General features: G+C 40.2%; 1 long non-coding RNA gene across 2 annotated transcripts; it reads right to left on the bottom strand.

The window, feature by feature from the left end:
* Positions 1 to 9,866: 9,866 nt before the first annotated feature.
* On the bottom strand, positions 9,867 to 20,639 carry LOC120439346. Of its 2 annotated transcripts, XR_005612578.1 has the most exons (5): positions 20,590 to 20,639; positions 20,372 to 20,429; positions 18,538 to 18,649; positions 17,682 to 17,957; positions 9,867 to 9,926 (listed from the first exon to the last, which is right to left on the bottom strand). It is a non-coding gene; the product is annotated as an uncharacterized LOC120439346 (long non-coding RNA). The 2 variants fall into 2 exon arrangements; XR_005612577.1 differs by lacking the exon at positions 20,590 to 20,639 and having other exon boundaries at positions 20,372 to 20,583.
* Between the last annotated feature and the right edge of the window lie 477 nt (positions 20,640 to 21,116).

Here is a 21,116-nt window from a genome sequence, read left to right as displayed (position 1 = left end):
GAATACAAGAATTGACTATAGAAGTTTGAATTTATTTAGGATTTTCCAAACAGGTTCAAAAGCACATGTAGGTGGTGCTGAAGGTTATGACTGATAGTTTTTGCCAGCATGAAAATTATTTGTTTGAACCACTCATTTCATTGACCAAAAAGCAAGGGAGACGTCCAGGGAACTCAGTGACACTCTTAGAAGGAAGATTGTAGATATACAACCTATTTCCAAGTGGACTGTTTTTATATAGCACTTTTCTAATCTGCTTGACAACTCAAGTTGCTTTATTCATGTCTCTATCGCCCATTTACTCAGACTGCACTCTATCTAACATTCATACACCAATAACTGCATTGACGATCATCAGCTCAAACAAATGTACCTAAGTATAAGTTATTCACACTTTGTGTGTCTGGAAGAAAATCCAAACTATCACCTTTATGAGGGTAAAGGCATATTTAAAGAGTAAAAGTATTTCTATTTGGCACTTTTTGACACTATATAAATAAAATTGAATTGTTCACATAACCTAAAAGCAACATATTTGTCATCTTTGACATTACTTCCTGTCAAACATCTCTCAGTGCCCAAGAGGTGATAACACAATAAGGAGCCAGACATCATTCCTAGAGTGCCAACTAATGCTGCTTTGTGAGTTTTTTGTGTATCAGGGATAATCACAGATTGTTTGTTGGCACCTTTAACTCTCAGTAAAAGTGATAGCGATCTTAGTTTTAACTCCTTACGTACTCTGTTTATGGTTCTGGGCATCACATTTGAATAAGCTTGATGTCGTGAAATGGTACTTAAACCGAAAGCACCGTCTTTTCCATCTTTTTTGTTTCTAAATCTAAAAAACATGAACTTAAAATAAAATAAAACAAAATACCATCTTCTGGTTGAAAGTATTGGTAGCACTTTTTATTTCAGCTCAGAAATAATGTGGTAGCTCCAGTAATGTGGGGTCTTTAATCAAAAAAAGTAGTAAAATATTAATTACTTGTAATGTAGTAAGTAATGTAGTGTGTTACTTAATTACTTACCAGATAAATTTATTACACTACTGATTACATTACTTTCTTTTTCACTCCATTAAATTACCAGCAATTCATAATTACAAGTTAACAACATGAACCTGAAGCTACAATCCAACTCATAAACAAAAACACACTATCCTGATGAGGAAACAGATAAGCCCCTTTTCCATTAATACCTACTCCGATCGACTCGGATCGACTGGTTTTCTCTTACATTCCAGTACCACCTAATGTGCTTGGTCGTTGCCATAGTAATGCGTCTGAGCATCTGGTAATGTAATTAATACGCGACGAGGACACGTTGCATAGTAATTACATCACGGTCAGGATCCTGTTCCTTGACTTTTCTAGTATCTTTAATACAGTCCAGCCCTGTCTGCTCCAGGAGAAACTTAACAGGATGCAGGTGGACCCCTGCCTGGTCGCTTGGATCTCCAACTACCTCACAGACAGACCACAGTATGTCAGGCTGAAAGACATCATGTCTGACACTGTAGTCAGCAGCACAGGAGCACCACAGGGAACTGTGCTCTTCTCTTCACCCTGTACACCTCTGACTTCTGCTATAACTCTGAATCATGCCATATTCAGAGGTTTGCGGATGACACAGCCATCATCGGGTGCATCTCAGACGATCAGGAAGAGGAGTACAGGAGTTTTGTGAGGAACTTTGTTACATGGAGTCTCACAATCCACTGCAACTCAACACCTCAAAGACCAAGGAACTGATTGTGGACTTTGGGAGTTCCAGACCAGGTGCAGTGCCAGTTCAGATAGAGTGAGAGGAGGTGGAGGTGGTGGTTGGCTCTGTGGTCGGCATGAAGCTGGAACACTAACCCTTTTTCCAAAGTCTAGGAACAACAGACTTAAAAACGCCTTTGTCCCACACACCATCAAACGGTTTAATTCCTTGCTGGAGGGGAGGAGGAGGGGAAAAAGGAGGACAAAGGAGGATGGGGACAACTAAGCTGCAGTGTTTGTCATTGTACAATAGACTGACAAGAGTTGAAATGTGCAATTGAATTTTGACTGAGTACATCTCATTAATGAGTATATTTCATTGCTATTCCTATTTATATATTCTGCATTTACATATGTGTATATGACCTGAGACTACACATTTTGGCGACATCTGTGCTTCCATCCCAGCAGGAGAAGGATGAAGGACCCAGATTGGGCACCCACAGCCAAAGAGCGAGTTCCAGAGAACCAAAAGCAAAGGGCAGCTGACTCCTGCTGGGGAATCAAGAAGAAACACTCATTACATCATTGGGTATTGCCATGATGCATTGAGTGTTTCTTCTTCGGTCACCTTTTACACCCACTATGTGCATATACGCCTCTCTGCATCTGATTATTACTTATTATTAATCCCCGGCTCTCTTCCATGGTGTGTCTTTGTCCTGTCTTCCTCCCCTCACCCAAACGGTTTATTGTAGGCTCTTTACCTTAATATATAAAGAGCCTTAAGGCCACTGTTGTTGTGAGCCCCCCTGACATGAAAGAGGTCGAAGCCATCCCATTCTTCTTTTGGAAAGTTACAAAGGAAATTATCCCCTGTAATCATGTGTCTCACTTTTGTATAAATGCTTTGAAAGCTTTGTTCAGACGTACTTACGACAGTGACGGAATGAGAACAAAAAGAAAAGGGTGTGAGAGAAATACTAAAAAGCTCTGCATGACAATTTGCATGCTTCAGGTGGTTATTGTCAATAAGACTTGTCAATCAGCAGAAGCAATAAGCAATGGCATTTAAAGGATTAAGGAAGCGGTCTACTCAGTATTTCAAACATTTCAAAGTGTCACTCGAGGCTGAAAGTGACACTTGGGAGTGGCATCTTCATTTTTACAAAATATGTTTTATCATAATCCGTCCTTTATCAGAATATGCACCACACAGTATACATAAATCAGTGTCATGATCGTAGCTTAACCCAAACACAGACACTATTAATAATAATAACTATTAATAAAGCCTGTAAATTTTACCATTTGTAAGATGATGTTGATGTTGGCGACAGGGAACTCCTCGCGATCAAATTGGCCTTGGAAGAGTGGCGCCACTGGTTGGAGGGGAATAAGCACCCAGAATTGGTCTGGACCAACAATAAGAATTTGGCGTACCCTTAGGCGGCCAAGCACCTCAACGCCCAGCAAGCTAGGTGGGCTTTGTTTTTCACCCGTTTTAATCTCAACATTACTTACAGGTCGGGGTCACACAACACAAAGCCATCTTACGCCCTCTCACACCAGTTTGCGTGAGAGGAAGAAACAGAGGAGAGGGAGAAAACTATTCATCCAGCCACCTGTGTGGTGGGCGCGGCGACCTGGGAAATTGAGATACTGATCAGAGTGGCCCAGCCGTAGGAAACCGACCCCAGTTCAGGTCCGGGTGGCTGACAGTTTGTCCCTACAGCAGTTCGGGGCAAGGTCATCCACCGCTGGGCACACACAGCGAACTTCTGTTACCTGGGTAAGAATCGCATGATTAAATTCTTACAGCGTCTGCATTGGTGGCCTTCACTGGTTAAAGATGTCTAGGAGTATGTCCCTGCGTGCCCCTTTTCTGCTTAAAACAAAATTCTGAGCTCCCCACCTTCGGGCCACCTGCAACCACCCTCCATCCCTAAACGTCCATGGTCCCACCTTGTCCTGGACTTCGTCACCCAACTTTCACCTTCATAAGGTAACACCACCATACTCACGATCATAGACTGTTTTTCCAAGGGCATTGGCTAAGCTCCCGTCTGCCTTGGAGACTGCTCAACTCCTCATGCAACATGTATTCCGTTTGCATGGCACGCCTCAAAACATTGTCTTGGACCGGGGTCCCGAGTTCACCTCCCAGGTGTGGAAGGAGTTTTGTTCTGAACTCTGAACACAAGTCAGCTTATCCTCTGGCTTTCACCTTCAGACAAATGGCTAAACAAAGAGGGCAAGCCAGTAGCTGGAAGCCATGCTGCGCTGCGTCGTCTCCTCTAACCAGTCCACCTGGAGTGAGCAGTTAGCATGGGCAGAGTATGCCGACAACGCCAGCACCACAGCTGCCACGGGAGTGTCCCCCTTTCTGGGATACCAACCCCCACTCGTTTCAATCACTGAAAGTGAGTTGGTGGTTCCTTCTGTGCAACATTTCATATTTCGCTGCCGTTGAGCGTGGCGGGCTACCAGGGTGGCCCTGTTTAGGACAACAGAACAAAACAAGAGACTGACTGATCGTCACTGTACTCCGGGCCCCTGTCTTTCGAGTCGGCCAAAAGGCGTGGCTCTCTTCAAAACATATACCCCTAAGGACTGATTCCAAGAAGCAAGCTCCAGGGTTCATTGGCCCATTCCCCATTCAAGCTGTTCTTTTGACTCTTACTCGCAATATGCAAATTCACAATGTGTTTCATGTTTCTCAGGTGAAACCGATTCAGACCAGCCCGTTATTTTGGCAGAAATGCACACTTCCAGAAGCCTGGGCGCCAGGCAACATTCAACCTGGAAGAATTCCAATGCTGAAGCCATCAAAACCTGTAGCTAATCGGACCTGACCAGCTGCCACTAATTATCCACCATCTTGAGTCTGCCTATTTAACGGTGTTATTGGGCATCAGTCAGTGCTGGATCATTTTGTGTAACTTGGTAGTACAGCCGTGGATATTGTTTGGAGAAATTTCTCATTACCTTTGGATTGCCTAGTCATTGTATTGTGTGCTTGTGTCACTAGGAATCGGGACTGGAGAGGAGTTCACGAGAGCTGCACCACGGACCAAGAACTTACACTTGGCAGTCACTGTGTTTCACTTCATCGTCACGAGCACTGTTGGAAGGTGGGATGAATCACTATTGTTTAACAATGTGTACTGTTTAACAGACATTAAACAATGATTGAACAACAATTACTTACAGATAAACCCAGCAAAAAACTGAAACTTTGATTATTGCACCAGACAGTGCAATCTCTGATATAAAAAAGCACCTGGGTGATTTAGGTTCCTCACAGCAGCATAACCTCAGAAATCTAGTTGTCATTTTTGATTAAGCTTTTTCTTTGGAGCAAAGCTTAAAACTTAATAGTAAGAACCTGCTTTTTTCATTTGAGGAACATCTCAATACTTAGATCGATGGGGTCAACAAGTGAACCTGACATGATAATCCATGCTTTTGTCTCTACAAGACTTGGCTATAGTCTGTTTACTTGTCTAAACAATGAAGGGCTGGCTTGTCTCCAGGTTGTTCAAAACTCTGCAGCAAAACTACTGACTCGCTCAAACACAGGCACCCATATAACTCTTGTTTTAAATTTGCTACACTGGCTACCAATCAGGTTTAGGTTCCATTTTAAAATTTTAGTTTTAACCTTCAGAGCACTACAGGGAGTGCAGAATTATTAGGCAAATGAGTATTTTGTCCACATCATCCTCTTCATACATGTTGTCTTACTCCAAGCTGTATAGGCTCGAAAGCCTACTACCAATTAAGCATATTAGGTGATGTGCATCTCTGTAATGAGAAGGGGTGTGGTCTAATGACATCAACACCCTATATCAGGTGTGCATAATTATTAGGCAACTTCCTTTCCTTTGGCAAAATGGGTCAAAAGAAGGACTTGACAGACTCAGAAAAGTCAAAAATAGTGAGATATCTTGCAGAGGGATGCAGCAGTCTTAAAATTGCAAAGCTTCTGAAGCGTGATCATCGAACAATCAAGCGTTTCATTCAAAATAGTCAACAGGGTCGCAAGAAGCGTGTGGAAAAACCAAGGCGCAAAATAACTGCCCATGAACTGAGAAAAGTCAAGCGTGCAGCTGCCAAGATCCCACTTGCCACCAGTTTGGCCATATTTCAGAGCTGCAACATCACTGGAGTGCCCAAAAGCACAAGGTGTGCAATACTCAGAGACATGGCCAAGGTAAGAAAGGCTGAAAGACGACCACCACTGAATAAGACACACAAGCTGAAACGTCAAGACTGGGCCAAGAAATATCTCAAGACTGATTTTTCTAAGGTTTTATGGACTGATGAAATGAGAGTGAGTCTTGATGGGCCAGATGGATGGGCCCGTGGCTGGATTGGTAAAGGGCACAGAGCTCCAGTCCGACTCAGACGCCAGCAAGGTGGAGGTGGAGTACTGGTTTGGGCTGGTATCATCAAAGATGAGCTTGTGGGGCCTTTTGGGTTGAGGATGGAGTCAAGCTCAACTCCCAGTCCTACTGCCAGTTTCTGGAAGACACCTTCTTCAAGCAGTGGTACAGGAAGAAGTCTGCATCCTTCAAGAAAAACATGATTTTCATGCAGGACAATGCTCCATCACACGCAGCGTCCAAGTACTCCACAGCGTGGCTGGCAAGAAAGGGTATAGAAGAAGAAAAACTAATGACATGGCCTCCTTGTTCACCTGATCTGAACCCCATTGAGAACCTGTGGTCCATCATCAAATGTGAGATTTACAAGGAGGAAAACAGTACACCTCTCTGAACAGTGTCTGGGAGGCTGTGGTTGCTGCTGCACGCAATGTTGATGGTGAACAGATCAAAACACTGACAGAATCCATGGATGGCAGGCTTTTGAGTGTCCTTGCAAAGAAAGGTGGCTATATTGGTCGCTGATTGGGTTTTGTTTTGTTTTTGAATGTCAGAAATGTATATTTGTGAATGTGGAGATGTTATATTGGTTTCACTGGTAAAAATAAATAATTGAAATGGGTATATATTTGTTTTTTGTTAAGTTGCCTAATAATTATGCACAGTAATAGTCACCTGCACACACAGATATCCCCCTAAAATAGCTAAAACTAAAAACAAACTAAAAACTACTTCCAAAAACATTCAGCTTTGATATTAATGAGTTTTTTGGGTTCATTGAGAACATGGTTGTTGTTCAATAATAAAATTATTCCTCCAAAATACAACTTGCCTAATAATTCTGCACTCCCTGTACAGGGAAAGGCCCCTCCTTATATTGATGACTTGATTCGTATACATAGCTCTTCTCGTAACTTGAGGTCATCTAATCAAAACCTTTTAGTGGTCCCCCACACTCATTTCAGAACTGGAGCGGACCAATCTTTCCAAGCTGTTGCATCCCAACTGTGGAATGCACTTCTTTTATTTCTATGGCATCTGGACTGAGGTTAGACCTTTAAAAAGCAGCTAAAGACATTTTTATTTCAAAAAGCTTTTCATTAAACTAGGGTTTATATGATGTATTTATGACTGCACTATGTTTTGTTACCTTTCTTTTGAAGCACTTTGTGACATATGTCTGTGAAAAGTGCTATATAAAATTGTTTTTACTTATTTACTTTACTTATTGGGAGCTGTTTATTGTGTACAGAACTGTTGCTTTTTAATCTCACTGTAAATAAATCCACTGTCTCTTCCTAAGGAACTTCACATTCAAGTCCGCTCATTACCCCCACATCTTGACACCTTTAGCTACCCTTCTATGTTCACCATTCCTGGAATGCATTATAGTTCACAGTTTAAGTTGTACCCAACAGTACAGTTAATGCTTGGCATTCAATTCACTGAAAACTGTTCTGTAAATAAAGTTTGATTTTCACGTTCCAATCTGAGCCTCCACCTCTATCTGCATTTGGGTCCATTCCCTCGGCCTGGCTTCTTCGGTGCTTAATATTGTAAGGTAAAGACCCTACAATAACACAGAAAAACCCAACAATCCAACAACCCCCAGTGATATGGAAGAAATATAGTATCATCAGAATCCAACTTTTTTTAGACATTGAATTTATAACACTGAATTTTTATCCTCCAAATTTCCCTGCAAAAATATTCACCTGCAAAAATTCACCTGCAAAAAATTCACCTGAAAAAATTCACCTGCAAAAATTCACCTGCAAAAAATTCACCTGCAAAAATTCACCTGCAAAAATTCACCTGAAAAAAATTCACCATCAAATATTCACCTGCAAAAAATTCACCTGCAAAAAATTCACCATCAAATATTCACCTGCAAAAAATTCACCTGCAAAAATTCGCCTGCAAAAATTCAACTGCAAAAGTGTTGAACTTAAATGACCCAAGCCAGAGCAATCAGCACTAGATCGAGTCGAGCGGCTCTCAGCCAATTAAATTACGCTGTTTGATCACATGACACCGTTAGCCAGCAGTGTGTCTCCTGAAAAGAGAGCTGTTTAGAGGTGAGTGATTAAGGCTGTATCCCAATTCAGGGGCTGTATCCCAATTCAGGGTCTGCAGCATTAAAGTACGCAGCCTCAACGATCCTCAAGGGCCGCGTACTCAAAGACCGCTAAGGCCGGAAGTGCGAGGCTCGTGAAATGGGACGGTCTAGCCTCCGTCGCGCTTCCCAGGTTGCCTAGCAACCATAACACCAACCGCTGGAAACGTTTCGTACAGCTTTGTTTGACAGAAATGAAGGAGAACATATTTTTGTTCGTGTTTGTGTTTCTACACGAGCTTTGTGTGATTTAATAAGTATCTGATGCTGAGACCACAGGACTGTAAAACATGATTGTTGGCCTTCATTTCTGTACTGAACAGTCATTTAAGATTAGCTAGTAAATAACAATTAGCTAATGTTGTTCATGAGACTAAAGTCAGTGTAAATATGATATGGCCAATATCATAGTTATTATATTAATCATAAGTTATTGCAGCAGTGAGTTTGAACTCTCAAATCAAATCACTTCTATTGTCACATCACATGTGCAGGTACACTGGTACAGCACATGTGATGTGACAATCATGTGAATGAACTCTGAGTCAAATACTGAGCTTCAGTAAAGATTCAAGTTCCAGTTATTTATAAGTCCTGTCACCTTAAATCTTCACTCAAAGACAAATATCTTTGACAGTGTATATGTAGATGTATTATATATAAGAGACAAATGTTTGTTTAATATGTTGGCATTATTACATTTGGCTCAATGCTTGTATATATGTGTAAAAAGAAAACGTCACGAGCTGTGAAAACTGTTTCTGATACAATGAAGAGTAGACTGATACATTAAATATTCCTTATTGGGTGAGAAAATCAGACCATGTCATAACTGCTTTAAGTCATACAGAATAGATATCAGAGCCTTAAACAGGCTGACTTCTGCAAAATGGGTCAAACTGGGCAGAAAGTCTACAAACACATAACATCCTTATAGAACAGGGGTGGGCAATTCCAGGCCCCGAGGGCCGGTGTCCCTGCAGGTTTTAGATCTCACCTTGGGTCAACACACCTGAATCACATGATTAGTTCGTTACCAGGCCTCTGGAGAACATCAGGATGTGTTGAGGAGCTAATTTAGCCATTTAAATCAGCTGTGTTGGTTCAAGGACACATGTAAAACCTGCAGGGACACCGGCCCTCGGTGCCCACCCCTGTTATAGAATATGATGTAACACTATAGATCAACTTACCTCAGAATATATAAAGCATATAAACAATTACAGCAATATGATGCAACAAACACAGCAGTGCTACTAATCCAAAATACTCAAAGCTTCATAGAACTGAAACAAACATTTATTTTTGCTCCATTCTGCTGCTGATACATACTTTAGGTTTCTGAACATTAAACTTGTTGCTGCCTTTCATAGTGTGTAACTTGAAGGCCCTGAGTACTTTCTCCCACACTGAAAACACTGGAACGATAACATTATTTGAACATTACCTAATAAGACTGATTCAGGACAGACAATTAGTTATGTTAAACTTTTCTAGCAGTCCTTCACAAACAGGGAACAGTCTGTCTATTCTGTCCATCTGTCAGCTGCTGCTGGCTCTTCCTCCTCCTCTTCCTCACACACTGCTGAGTTTGTCCTGGTGGATCATCAGGGGTGCAAAGCCTCACAGATGATGTGCAGCAGTGGGTCCCTCAGTCTGTCCTCACTCTGGACACTTGCAGTCGTCACACATGGAAATCAAATGTGTGATAAGCTGCAGGATTCAAACACAAGTGTAACTTATAAATACATGTTCATACTTTTATTCCACAATCAGAGAGAAAGAAACAGAGAGAGTGTGCAGGACAGACCGACAGGTGACAGTCTCAGGTGTATACACTGCTACAAAACAGCACAAGAGAAGGAGGATTTAGTGTTTGTGTTATTACGAGTGCTAAACAAGAAGAGTTCTGTTAGGGTTCAATGTTGAGAGAAGAATCCATAAAAACCACAGATCCAGGCGTGTGCAATTTAGACGGCATTTTAATAAACACATGTGTGAGTCCGACCGCTGTGCAGATTTCAGCGTCGAACTAAACTTACAATCATGAGACAAGGTTTTATATGGGTACAATAACAAAGCCCCCCTCTTTTACAAAAATAGACAATAGTACAGCTTACGTCAATCCAAACCACAAAATGTTCCATGACCTTTAACATTACTCTAAAAAACATTGTCTTCGGGTCGGTGCTTCCCCTCTTCGCTGTCGCTCGTCTGGTGCACTTCCTCTAAGTACTTCGGCACACTTCTGCATTTCTGCCCTACCAAAATAGATCTGTTATGGTGTGTGTGAGTGCGTACACGTGCAAGGGCGCGTGCATGTTGTGTACTGCGTACGTGTCATGACCTCTCACTATTTGTCTGTCTGTACTGCATCTGCTTTTCTGAACCTTAGTTGACCTTAACTTAAGCAACTTGAACTTTCCCCTATCAGTGATCCCTATAGGTGTACTCTACTGAATTAATGTTTTGATCAAAAGCCTCTACTAAAAGCTTAAATCAAAGATAAATGCATACTAACTCTTTGGCTCTTCGGCTTGCACTCGCTCTGCTTTTGGTTTCACTTCTGCAAAACATGCTCTGCAGACGACGCTTTCGTTTCCTGTCTCATTTTAGCACAGAGAGTATTTTCCTGTCTCTGCCCTCTACACAGAGATCATAAAAGCATTAATAACATTTAAATTATAGATTCAACAGAACCATTTAAAATGGTTCTTCTTTGGACCTGTAATAAAAACTAATATGATACCAATATGTTTGAACATCTGAATGCATCCAGGAAAGCAACATCACTATTAACACTGAAATGTTAATGATGATTATAAAAATAGCAGCAACTAATAGCAGGACAATATTTCTATTCCTGACACTCCCTCTCTTGGTGACCCTTAAAAAGGGTCACCATACACTTATAACATTACTCTGACCCTCTCTAGAAATGCCAGCTCCCCCTAAGAACACTCCATGGGTAAAGTCAGGTTCGTCCTTGGTCCCTCCCTCGTGGAAATCTTCTCCTGTAAAGGATAGAAAACACTTTCTCCCTACTACGGCTCTCCTACCTTATGTCCCTCAATTGTCTTCTTTATTCAAACCTAATGTTACTCAACCTAATGTTACTCAAAACATGAACCTAATTACGTATTTGGTTTTTCGACATTTATTTTCATATCTCATTCAACATTACTCAGCATTTGTGAACCTCTGAAAGCGTTGTCTTTAAGAGGATCAAAGGAAGCATGTCTCTGCATGTGCTTCCTCTCTGGTTCCTTATCTGATTATCAGCATCCTATGCACAAAACTGTAGCTGCTGCAAGTGCCTCTCACCTAAAGTCACCTCTCCCAAGAAAACTACTTATTCTACTAAAAGATCAAAGAAAAACAACCACTTTAATCAACTAAGTTTAAGCATACAATCAATTACTCCTAAATAACTTTCATCATAGCTAAAAGCTCCCTAGGAACAACTTCTGTGTATTTTATCAGTCATTATATTTTATCAGTTTTAACCAAAATACATAAGCTTTTTCCCCCTTGGACCTGGTTTAAAGCAAAAACTTGATCCCTTCAACAAGTATTTGTTATCCTGTAACTGCATTTTATATAAGAGGACTAATTTAGAACTGCATGTGTTATCTCCATATTTTACATGTCACCCAATTTAGTTACAAACGAAACTCCTATTCAGTTAAATGCTAAATGGATTTCAGGCCTTTTGCCTCAAGTCAATACTGTCATGTGTGTTAAGAACTCCATATGTCTGTAAGCGTGTGCAATCCTTCAAAACTCAGGTCATTCTCACAGTAGATTGGCTAATCATAACGTTAACCAAAAGTTTATGACCCTCAAGAGACGACTCTCTGAGCCACAACTCCATTAAAGGCACAAAAATGCAATGTGTATGAAAAAATCATTTCTACATATATAATCTCCAATATTATTCATTTGAGTCCATAACACTTTTAACATCCTCATAAAACTCTCCTCTACCCTAAAATAACAACATTCTAACATTATGTCACTGTTACAACTTATCCTAAAAATCAAAAAGAAATCACACTTTTTCTACTCATAAAATGTTCACTATTTTCCCCAAAGCATATCCTTTATTCCCACAATTTCCCTTTTAAGTTTGGTGTACAACTTCTTATTAACCCCAGCAATTTATCTTCTACACAGAATTCAGTTCATTTTACTCCTTCCTTTAGAATTAACAATCTCTGCCTCAGTTTTACCATATCTAAATTATCAAACAACCCCAATCGTTATAAATCCTAGTAAACCCCTTTCAAATTAAACAAATTAAATCTTAAATCCTCTCTTTTTGACACATCTCATGTGGCAAAAACTCAACATGCTCCACCCAAGCTTAACAAATTAAAAGGAAAAAGGTTAGTCATTTCATTTCCCAGAACCGCTCAGCAATTCTCCTCTCCGGTGTTTTGCTTCAGCCCTGAAAACCTGTGTTTAAGGAACAAAATCAATTTAATCATCATGTCAAATCTCCTCCAACTCGTTGCTCCATTGAACTCTGGATCCTTGGAATTTCCTGAAAACAAAACCTGTAGTTTACATTTCATACTCAACTCTCCCTTTATGATCCCGTCTATGTCATAACAAAAAATAAACTTGAACAGAACAGTTATTAATCCTGAGTTACCTCAGTTAATGGTAACTTGAATCTCATCAAACAATGTTTCCCTTTTAGCATTTAGCATTCTCCCAACAATATAATGTAATCCCATAATCTAACCCCCGTAAAAAGAAATTTTCTCAAAGCAAACATCAGCATCCCAAAATCAGCCTCCCCAGATTTAAGTCTCCCACTTGTCCTGCCTATGGCAAAAGCAAAACAAAGCATCCCCTTTCTTTTCCTCACATGATAAATCTGTCCACATTTATTCATTCCCACCTTAGTCCAGTCACTCACATTCACTCACATGCATTCACATGATATTTTTGCTGATCTGCAGCCTCCTGCGCACGTCATCAGATGCTCCACATCAGCAAAATGAGCTCAATCATTTGTTTTATTTCGTTTTCTTTTTAGGAAAATAGTTCTCTATACTTTTGACTGGATTGAATCGATACAATCCATTTTTAGACAGAGACTTGCCGCCAATCAGTCTCTGATTGTAATCAATTATAATTCTGTAAAGCCCACCTGATTTTTCGTACTTGGTAATTTTGTCAGCGCCGTCCGTTCACTCTCTTCCAGGCCTGCTTAGAACAAAATGAAAAAGAGAGCTGATTATTAGCTCATCAAAGTACCAAACAAAATCACCTGACAGGTTTTTTTCCTGAGTGCACTTACTACTACAAAAATTTTTGGGGCCCCTCTCAGACCTATCCCTGCCTTAATGAAACACCCTCTCTGGAAATAAAACAACAGCCTCAAAAATCTGAAACAATCTTAAATTTCACCCGTTCAACACACCGAAAACCTCGTCAAAAGATCAAAGACCGTTTTCATTCAGCACAAGATAAAAACCAATTTCAACCACATATCATCCTTAAATTATAAATTTCCTGTCCAAATCTGCCCCTCTGAACAGACCTGACCACCGTAATCAAATATCCTGATACTTTACCATTATATATTTCTCCCAATACTCTTCAACAGCCCCCGATCTCTCTTGAACTGAACTGAAAGCCTCCGACACACACGCACACAGGAAGTGTCTTTGTCACTCACTCACTCCAGCTACTTTGCATAAACCCACAGCTCAACAGCCAACTTAACAAGAGGAATACATGTTTAAACCTTATCACATTATTGAATCATTTTCATTTTCTTTCTATACTAATCACTTACTTTGATCAATCAGTGCAAGAGCACTCCTAAGTAATCACTTCTCTTTTGTTTTGTTGTTTTTTTTTCCCTAACTCACTCCCTTGTCATACAGCTTCGTTTGAGTTATTCCACAACAACTCTATTTTATCCAAGTGTATTTTAAGTGTATTTTCTTCAACATTCACACCATTTTAACCCTCATGAAATTAGCCGGCTGATTTAATTACGTATGTTTGTGTTCTTAGCCAGGTTTTAAATCATTATCTGTTCATTAATCTTCATGAGCTTGTCTCTGTAAGGTTAGTGCATTTTCTGTTTGTATGTGTGATTCTTATAAATGTTTCTTTATGATCTTTGTGATCTTGTAAATGTTTCTTTTCCAGTGTTCCAAACTCCTTTTGACAGGGTGTGTTTTCTCTCTTTGGCTCATCACTGGTCATTGTCAATGACATTTCCCCTTCGTCTGTGCCCAGTGGCCTTACCTGTTAAATCCCGTCTCCTCCAGTGACTCCAAGGTCACTCCGGGACTTAGGTTCGAGCAATCGTGACTGCGCCTTGCCTTAGGTTGTCCCAGGGTTTCGAGGTGGGATCTTACCCGTCATGGGCTGTCCAGCCTTCCATGCCCGCCTACTACAGGAGCCAACTGGGCAAGAGTGTTATCAGGCCTAGGGGACACACTGGTTCTGGAAATTAAAGGAGTGTAAACTGCTTTCTTTATTAAACTTTCCACCAATAATTTCACATGTAACAGTTTGTGTATGTGCATTTTCAATTCATTAATGTAATTGTTAGTTCCTGTATTTATTTCTCTCGGTCTGTCTCTTTTCTAAACCCTGTAATTAATATAATTTTATTACTTTATTACTTTTTCTTAAAACATGCATTCGCTTCATCTTCTTAGAGTTTAACTCATCTGTCTATTTCTCTGGGTGCTCCCCTGACATCATCAGTCACACACCTTCCTCTCACACACACTTTTAAATATTCTAACCTCTTTCAGACGCCATGACTCGTCTCACACACACTGCCTTCTCTCTCTCAAACTTCCATTTTCCACTCACTCAGACAAATAATGCAGAGTCACTCAAATCACATACTGACAGCCTTCACACAATTAAAATCACACAAAATACGCTTTCATACGAGTATTTTGGACATGCCTTCCATGATCAGAAAGAGCAAGTCAAAAGAAAAAAGAAAAAGAAAACTGAAACCTCTCATCGTCTCACAGCTTCTCCCCACACACACATAACTGAAAATGAACACACCAACATTTATGGCTCACGAACTATACATCTATCAAAATTCAGTCATTTCCTATGCATCCACACTAATATATTCACACTGTATTTACACTCTCATAATAAGCAAAACCAACCTCTCATATACAGGCATTTAGCAAAAAGCTCTCAGTCCTCTCAAAATTGAAACCACCCTCTCTGCGGCGTCACTGCTGCTCATTTGCATTTACACACACCATCCGTGCACATCCGGCTGTGCATTACTGACACAGAGACTGATCTTACTCATAGATCTCATATTTTATATTACAGACGTCTTATTAATTACAACTGCACAGATTTTTTAGGCCTTGTCGCTCCTACAAATTTCGAAAATTTTCCATAACCGACTCGAACGGGCAAACCTCAGGTTTTTGCAATCAATTCACCAGACCAGACTCGAACTGCTCTGTCCAGATTTCTAGCCCTAACTTAATTTACGGTAGCCAAAAAGCGCAAGAATAGGGGACTTGAACCCCTAGCAATTTCGGAGTTTCCCAACCTCTCCCCGTTGTCGACGGTACTATCCCTACTGTCCTAGTAGGCCTAAGGTCAGCGTCCTGCCTTAGTGCAAGCGTTACCAAGGAGAAAATGCGCTTCTTAACAGACGCCGCTGTCGTTCTAGAAAAATTTAGAGTAATTTGAACCAACAATCTACATCCAAACCAGGATTAAGATTGAGGCAGGTCTACCTTTGTGGACATAGGGGACTTGAACCCACGAGATGACCATCACAAGATAGACCCAATGTCCAGCGGGACTTGAACCCACAGAAATGACCAATTTCCTACTTTCTACATTTCTTTGGGACTTGAACCCATTACTTTTACTTATCACTTATCCTTACTTCATCCAGCATGCTCATGAAATTCCATCAAACTCAAAACAGACCTTCACCAGTAATTACAGTGACCAGGCTTTTAATTTGACATGCCCAATGTGACACCTTTTGAAATATATTTCAACAGGCAGTGTCTTACCTTTAATGCCCCGGGAATGCCTGCTCACTTTCACCACTGATTACCGTCTGCCCGTCCAATTGCCACGGACCCCGGATCTCACCAAAACCCCACCCAGGGTTATTCCTCTCTCTCACCGGAACGAGCCCCCAAATGTTAGGGTTCAATGTTGAGAGAAGAATCCATAAAACCACAGATCCAGGCGTGTGCAATTTAGACGGCATTTTAATAAACACATGTGTGAGTCCGACCGCTGTGCAGATTTCAGCGTCGAACTAAACTTACAATCATGAGACAAGGTTTTATATGGGTACAATAACAAAGCCCCCTCTTTTAAAAAAATAGACAATAGTACAGCTTACGTCAATCCAAACCACAAAATGTTCCATGACCTTTAACATTACTCTAAAAACATTGTCTTCGGGTCGGTGCTTCCCCTCTTCGCTGTCGCTCGTCTGGTGCACTTCCTCTAAGTACTTCGGCACACTTCTGCATTTCTGCCCTACCAAAATAGATCTGTTATGGTGTGTGTGAGTGCGTACACGTGCAAGGCGCGTGCATGCATGTTGTGTACTGCACACGTGTCATGACCTCTCACTATTTGTCTGTCTGTACTGCATCTGCTTTTCTGAACCTTAGTTGACCTTAACTTAAGCAACTTGAACTTTCCCTATCAGTGATCCCTATAGGTGTACTCTACTGAATTAATGTTTTGATCAAAAGCCTCTACTAAAAGCTTAAATCAAAGATAAATGCATACTAACTCTTTGGCTCTTCGGCTTGCACTCGCTCTGCTTTTGGTTTCACTTCTGCAAAACATGCTCTGCAGGCAGCGTTTCGTTTCCTGTCTCATTTTAGCACAGAGAGTATTTTCCTGTCTCTGCCCTCTACACAGAGATCATAAAAGCATTAATAACATTTAAATTATAGATTCAACAGAACCATTTAAAATGGTTCTTCTTTGGACCTGTAATAAAAACTAATATGATACCAATATGTTTGAACATCTGAATGCATCCAGGAAAGCAACATCACTATTAACACTGAAATGTTAATGATGATTATAAAAATAGCAGCAACTAATAGCAGGACAATATTTCTATTCCTGACAGTTCCCAGATGCTACAGTGGACACATGCGTGACTCCTGTGATTAAAGCATCTTTCTTTCAGCTTAACGAGTGAACCGTCAGCTCGTTCAAACACACGTTAAAGTCCGTTTGGCTCGACACCACCGAACAGAGGCAGCAATATAACATAGCTAACATTAACAGTGCAGTGAATCCTGCTTGTGCCGTGATATTCAGGACTGCAAACCGAGCAGCATCACTGACTTTCAGCTTGTTGTGTTTGTGGATTTATGACTGACTTTAATTATCCATAAAATCATCACATTCTCTGTAAGAAAATCAATGAGTACTAAAAATGTGCACCTTTACCTGTGTGTTTTCTGGAACAGGAACAGGGTGATATCTGTGACCCAACTCCCACAGCTGGTTGGGACTCATGTTGTTTTCTGTTCGCAGTGGATGGTTGTCCCATCCACTGCAAAATGTATTAAAATCATCCTCCAGTCGAGGAAGAAAGACGTAATGGCAGCAAAAGAGGTGTGCAGCATTTGAAATGTCAAGAAGGTCTTCTTCCTCAAGGTTGTGAAGAACATCGTAGTAAAGCATGTAATGGCCACCCAGAGGTCTCTCCACAGTCGCTCTATTCTGAAATAATATATAAAAATATTTAATTAGGTATGGCCTTTCTTTGGTGTGTATGAGAAATTCCTGCTTGTTTCTAACCCTACATGAAATGTGTGCATGACAACAGTAATAATACATTATCAGGGCATGTAGGAAGGACCCAGGCATATCACTTAAAAGGTGCCAAAAGGGTTGTAATGATCAGTGGCAACAAATGAGATGACAACCAGACCATTAACACAGAATGAACATTCAGGGAAGGAAGTAACAGACTGGAAAAGGTGTGTGAATAACTAAAAATAGGGCAGAGTCCTGAAGGCTCTTTGGGGTTTGTAGGACCTGTCCAATATTTTCTTCCTTGAGGGGTAAATAATGGAAATTGAAAGAAACAACAACAACAACAAAAACACCTGACACATATCAGACAATATATCCTGCTGGATAGGGCACTGTTCTCTAAAGACATTTTACTATAAAACTTTTTTCATAAAGCTATACCCTTTAAATGTTTATGTAGTTTTAAATAATGGAAATAAAGCTGCAACACCTTCCATCTTATGTCAGAAACATTGGAGGTTGACAGTATTTTATGAGAACAAACCTTTGATTGTGCTCACTCATTCCTGAAATAAAACTGCCTCTTCCTGTGCCATGAACAGTAAACATCAGCCGTGCAACCTCCACATTTTCCCCATCCGTGGTTGCCACGAACCCTGAAAACAAAGAAAAGTACCCCAAAACATTCAAGCTTTAAACAAACTTAGATCTGACAATAAAGAACAACATATGCCTTAATCAAAGTGTTTAAAAAATGTAAAAGAATCCTTAAAATCTTTGATTGCTACTGCTCTAGAAGGCATAAAAAAGTCTCATGAATGCACTTTCCAGCATGTGTCAGTATGAAGTTTAACACAGCTGTTAAAACATTTTTCAGGATTTAACAGGATAGTAACAATTACTTAGATTTATTGAATTTGTAGGAAATTACACAAGTGCCATCTTGTATCATTATGATCTGTGTAAAGAGACAATTTTAAGAATATATTTGCAAAAATACGTTAAAGTTGGAAGTAACTGGCCAATGTTCCACTCTTGAAGATCAGCTGTGCCCATTTGTTGCACATTGTGGGAATGGAGAAGTTGAGGCCCTTGCAGGCTACCCACAATTTTCCCCAAACTGAGCGACCCAGCTAATTCAACACCTTTACCAAGCAGTGCTGTTATGTAATTGGATACAAGGGGTGAGATAGTAATATTTTCCTCCTTGGTTGTAGCTCCCTGACATTACAAGGGTAATCATTTTATGATGTCGGGTTCAGTGTTACACCAGGATTTCAAATACAATATCATCATCAATAAGAATTAGTATTATTATTTCAGAATTGTAGGTAACCACTTTTAAATGCCATAGACTACTTATTTGTTTAATTTGATGTATTCTCTCTAGGAGAATGCAGAGGGAATATCCTGTTTAACTTATGCTATCTGTTTAAGTTTAGATAGTATTTGTAAAGATATTGACCATATCCTTTTCTGAAAGTGTGGATATAATGGAAGGGTAAGGTACTGTCATGCCACAACTTTATAGTTGTTAAATTCTGGGTACAAGTATACATGCCCATCTTGTACATGTTTTTAATATTATTATTATCATCATCATCATCATCATCACCACCATCCTACCCAATTACATGTTTCTTTTAATCAGGTTATGCTGTTTTAATGACTTTACAGTATAATTTACACTGTATTCCTTCAATTTTCCCTAATTGTATGTTATATTAATCCTATATTTCCGTTTTAATATTTCTAATGTTTGCCTTGTTTTCTTCACTGCCTGGTCTGCCTCTGTCTCGCCTGTATGGATGCATTTACACCTAAATTTCCCCAACAAAGGATGTTTTAATTCACCACTATTTCAGTGAAACACGAGTCACCCATCTTCCTGCTACCGGTCTCGAGTTTTTGTTCACCAAAGCACACACCAACTTCATACTGACGGACATATCACTGCCCTATTCCCGCCTTGTCTGACCGTGTTTTGTGGCTTTGGTTCACTTCACCTCACTCTTCCCCATTCTTGTCATTAAATCAGGCCGTTCTGCAACCATGGCAGCCATTCACTCTATGGCTTTATTCATGGTGTATTTTACCCCTTCACCAAATGCCGTTCTCGTTTCCCACATTATATTTGCAGTGTTCGTCTATCTATCAATATCTGCGGAGTATGGTTTTGTACCGAGTATCCTATTTTGTAGAGCACAGCATGTAAAGGTTAGCTCGGTTAGCAGGATGCTAGCATGTAGCGCTTAGTGAGACACGCCTCAGACGAGTTGAGCAAAGACCCCGTCTGTGTACTTTATACGTGACCAACGGATTTAAATAAAATTAACGTTTCAAAAGACAAACTTGAAGATAAAACACAATATACTTACCGGAGAACCGCCAGGGTTTGCCGCTGCCATCTTGCCACTCCTAAATTCAAAACTGCCTCTGCAGACAGGCAGGGGAGGCGCGGAAATGTTCGTTGAGTTAGTCAAATGTTTTCCTCAGTTCGAGTAGATGATAAAATAAAAGAAAAATGAATGGGATTTTAAGTAGGACTAGGCGTTCTGTAATGATCTCTATTTAGGAGAAAAACTTAATCACTCACCTCTAATCAGCTCTCTTTTCAGGAGACACACTGCTGGCTAACGGTGTCATGTGATCAAACAGCGTAATTTAATTGGCTGAGAGCCGCTCGACTCGATCTAGTGCTGATTGCTCTGGCTTGGGTCATTTAAGTTCAACACTTTTGCAGTTGAATTTTTGCAGGCGAATTTTTGCAGGTGAATTTTTTGCAGGTGAATATTTGATGGTGAATTTTTTGCAGGTGAATTTTTTGCAGGTGAATATTTGATGGTGAATTTTTTCAGGTGAATTTTGCAGGTGAATTTTGCAGGTGAATTTTTGCAGGTGAATTTTGCAGGTGAATTTTTGCAGGTGAATTTTGCAGGTGAATTTTTTCAGGTGAATTTTTGCAGGTGAATTTTGCAGGTGAATATTTTTGCAGGAAATTTGGAGGATAAAAATTCAGTGTTATAAATTCAATGTCTAAAAAAAGTTGGATTCTGATGATACTATATTTCTTCCATAATATACAGTGAGCAAGCATTTTGGCAACAGTGCGAAGGAAATGCA

Source organism: Oreochromis aureus, linkage group 3 (assembly GCF_013358895.1).
Source record: "Oreochromis aureus strain Israel breed Guangdong linkage group 3, ZZ_aureus, whole genome shotgun sequence".
In the NCBI taxonomy this organism is placed as follows: Eukaryota; Metazoa; Chordata; class Actinopteri; order Cichliformes; family Cichlidae; genus Oreochromis; species Oreochromis aureus.
Note: the sequence above shows the minus strand (reverse complement) of the source record. Positions and strands in the feature narration are given on the sequence as shown.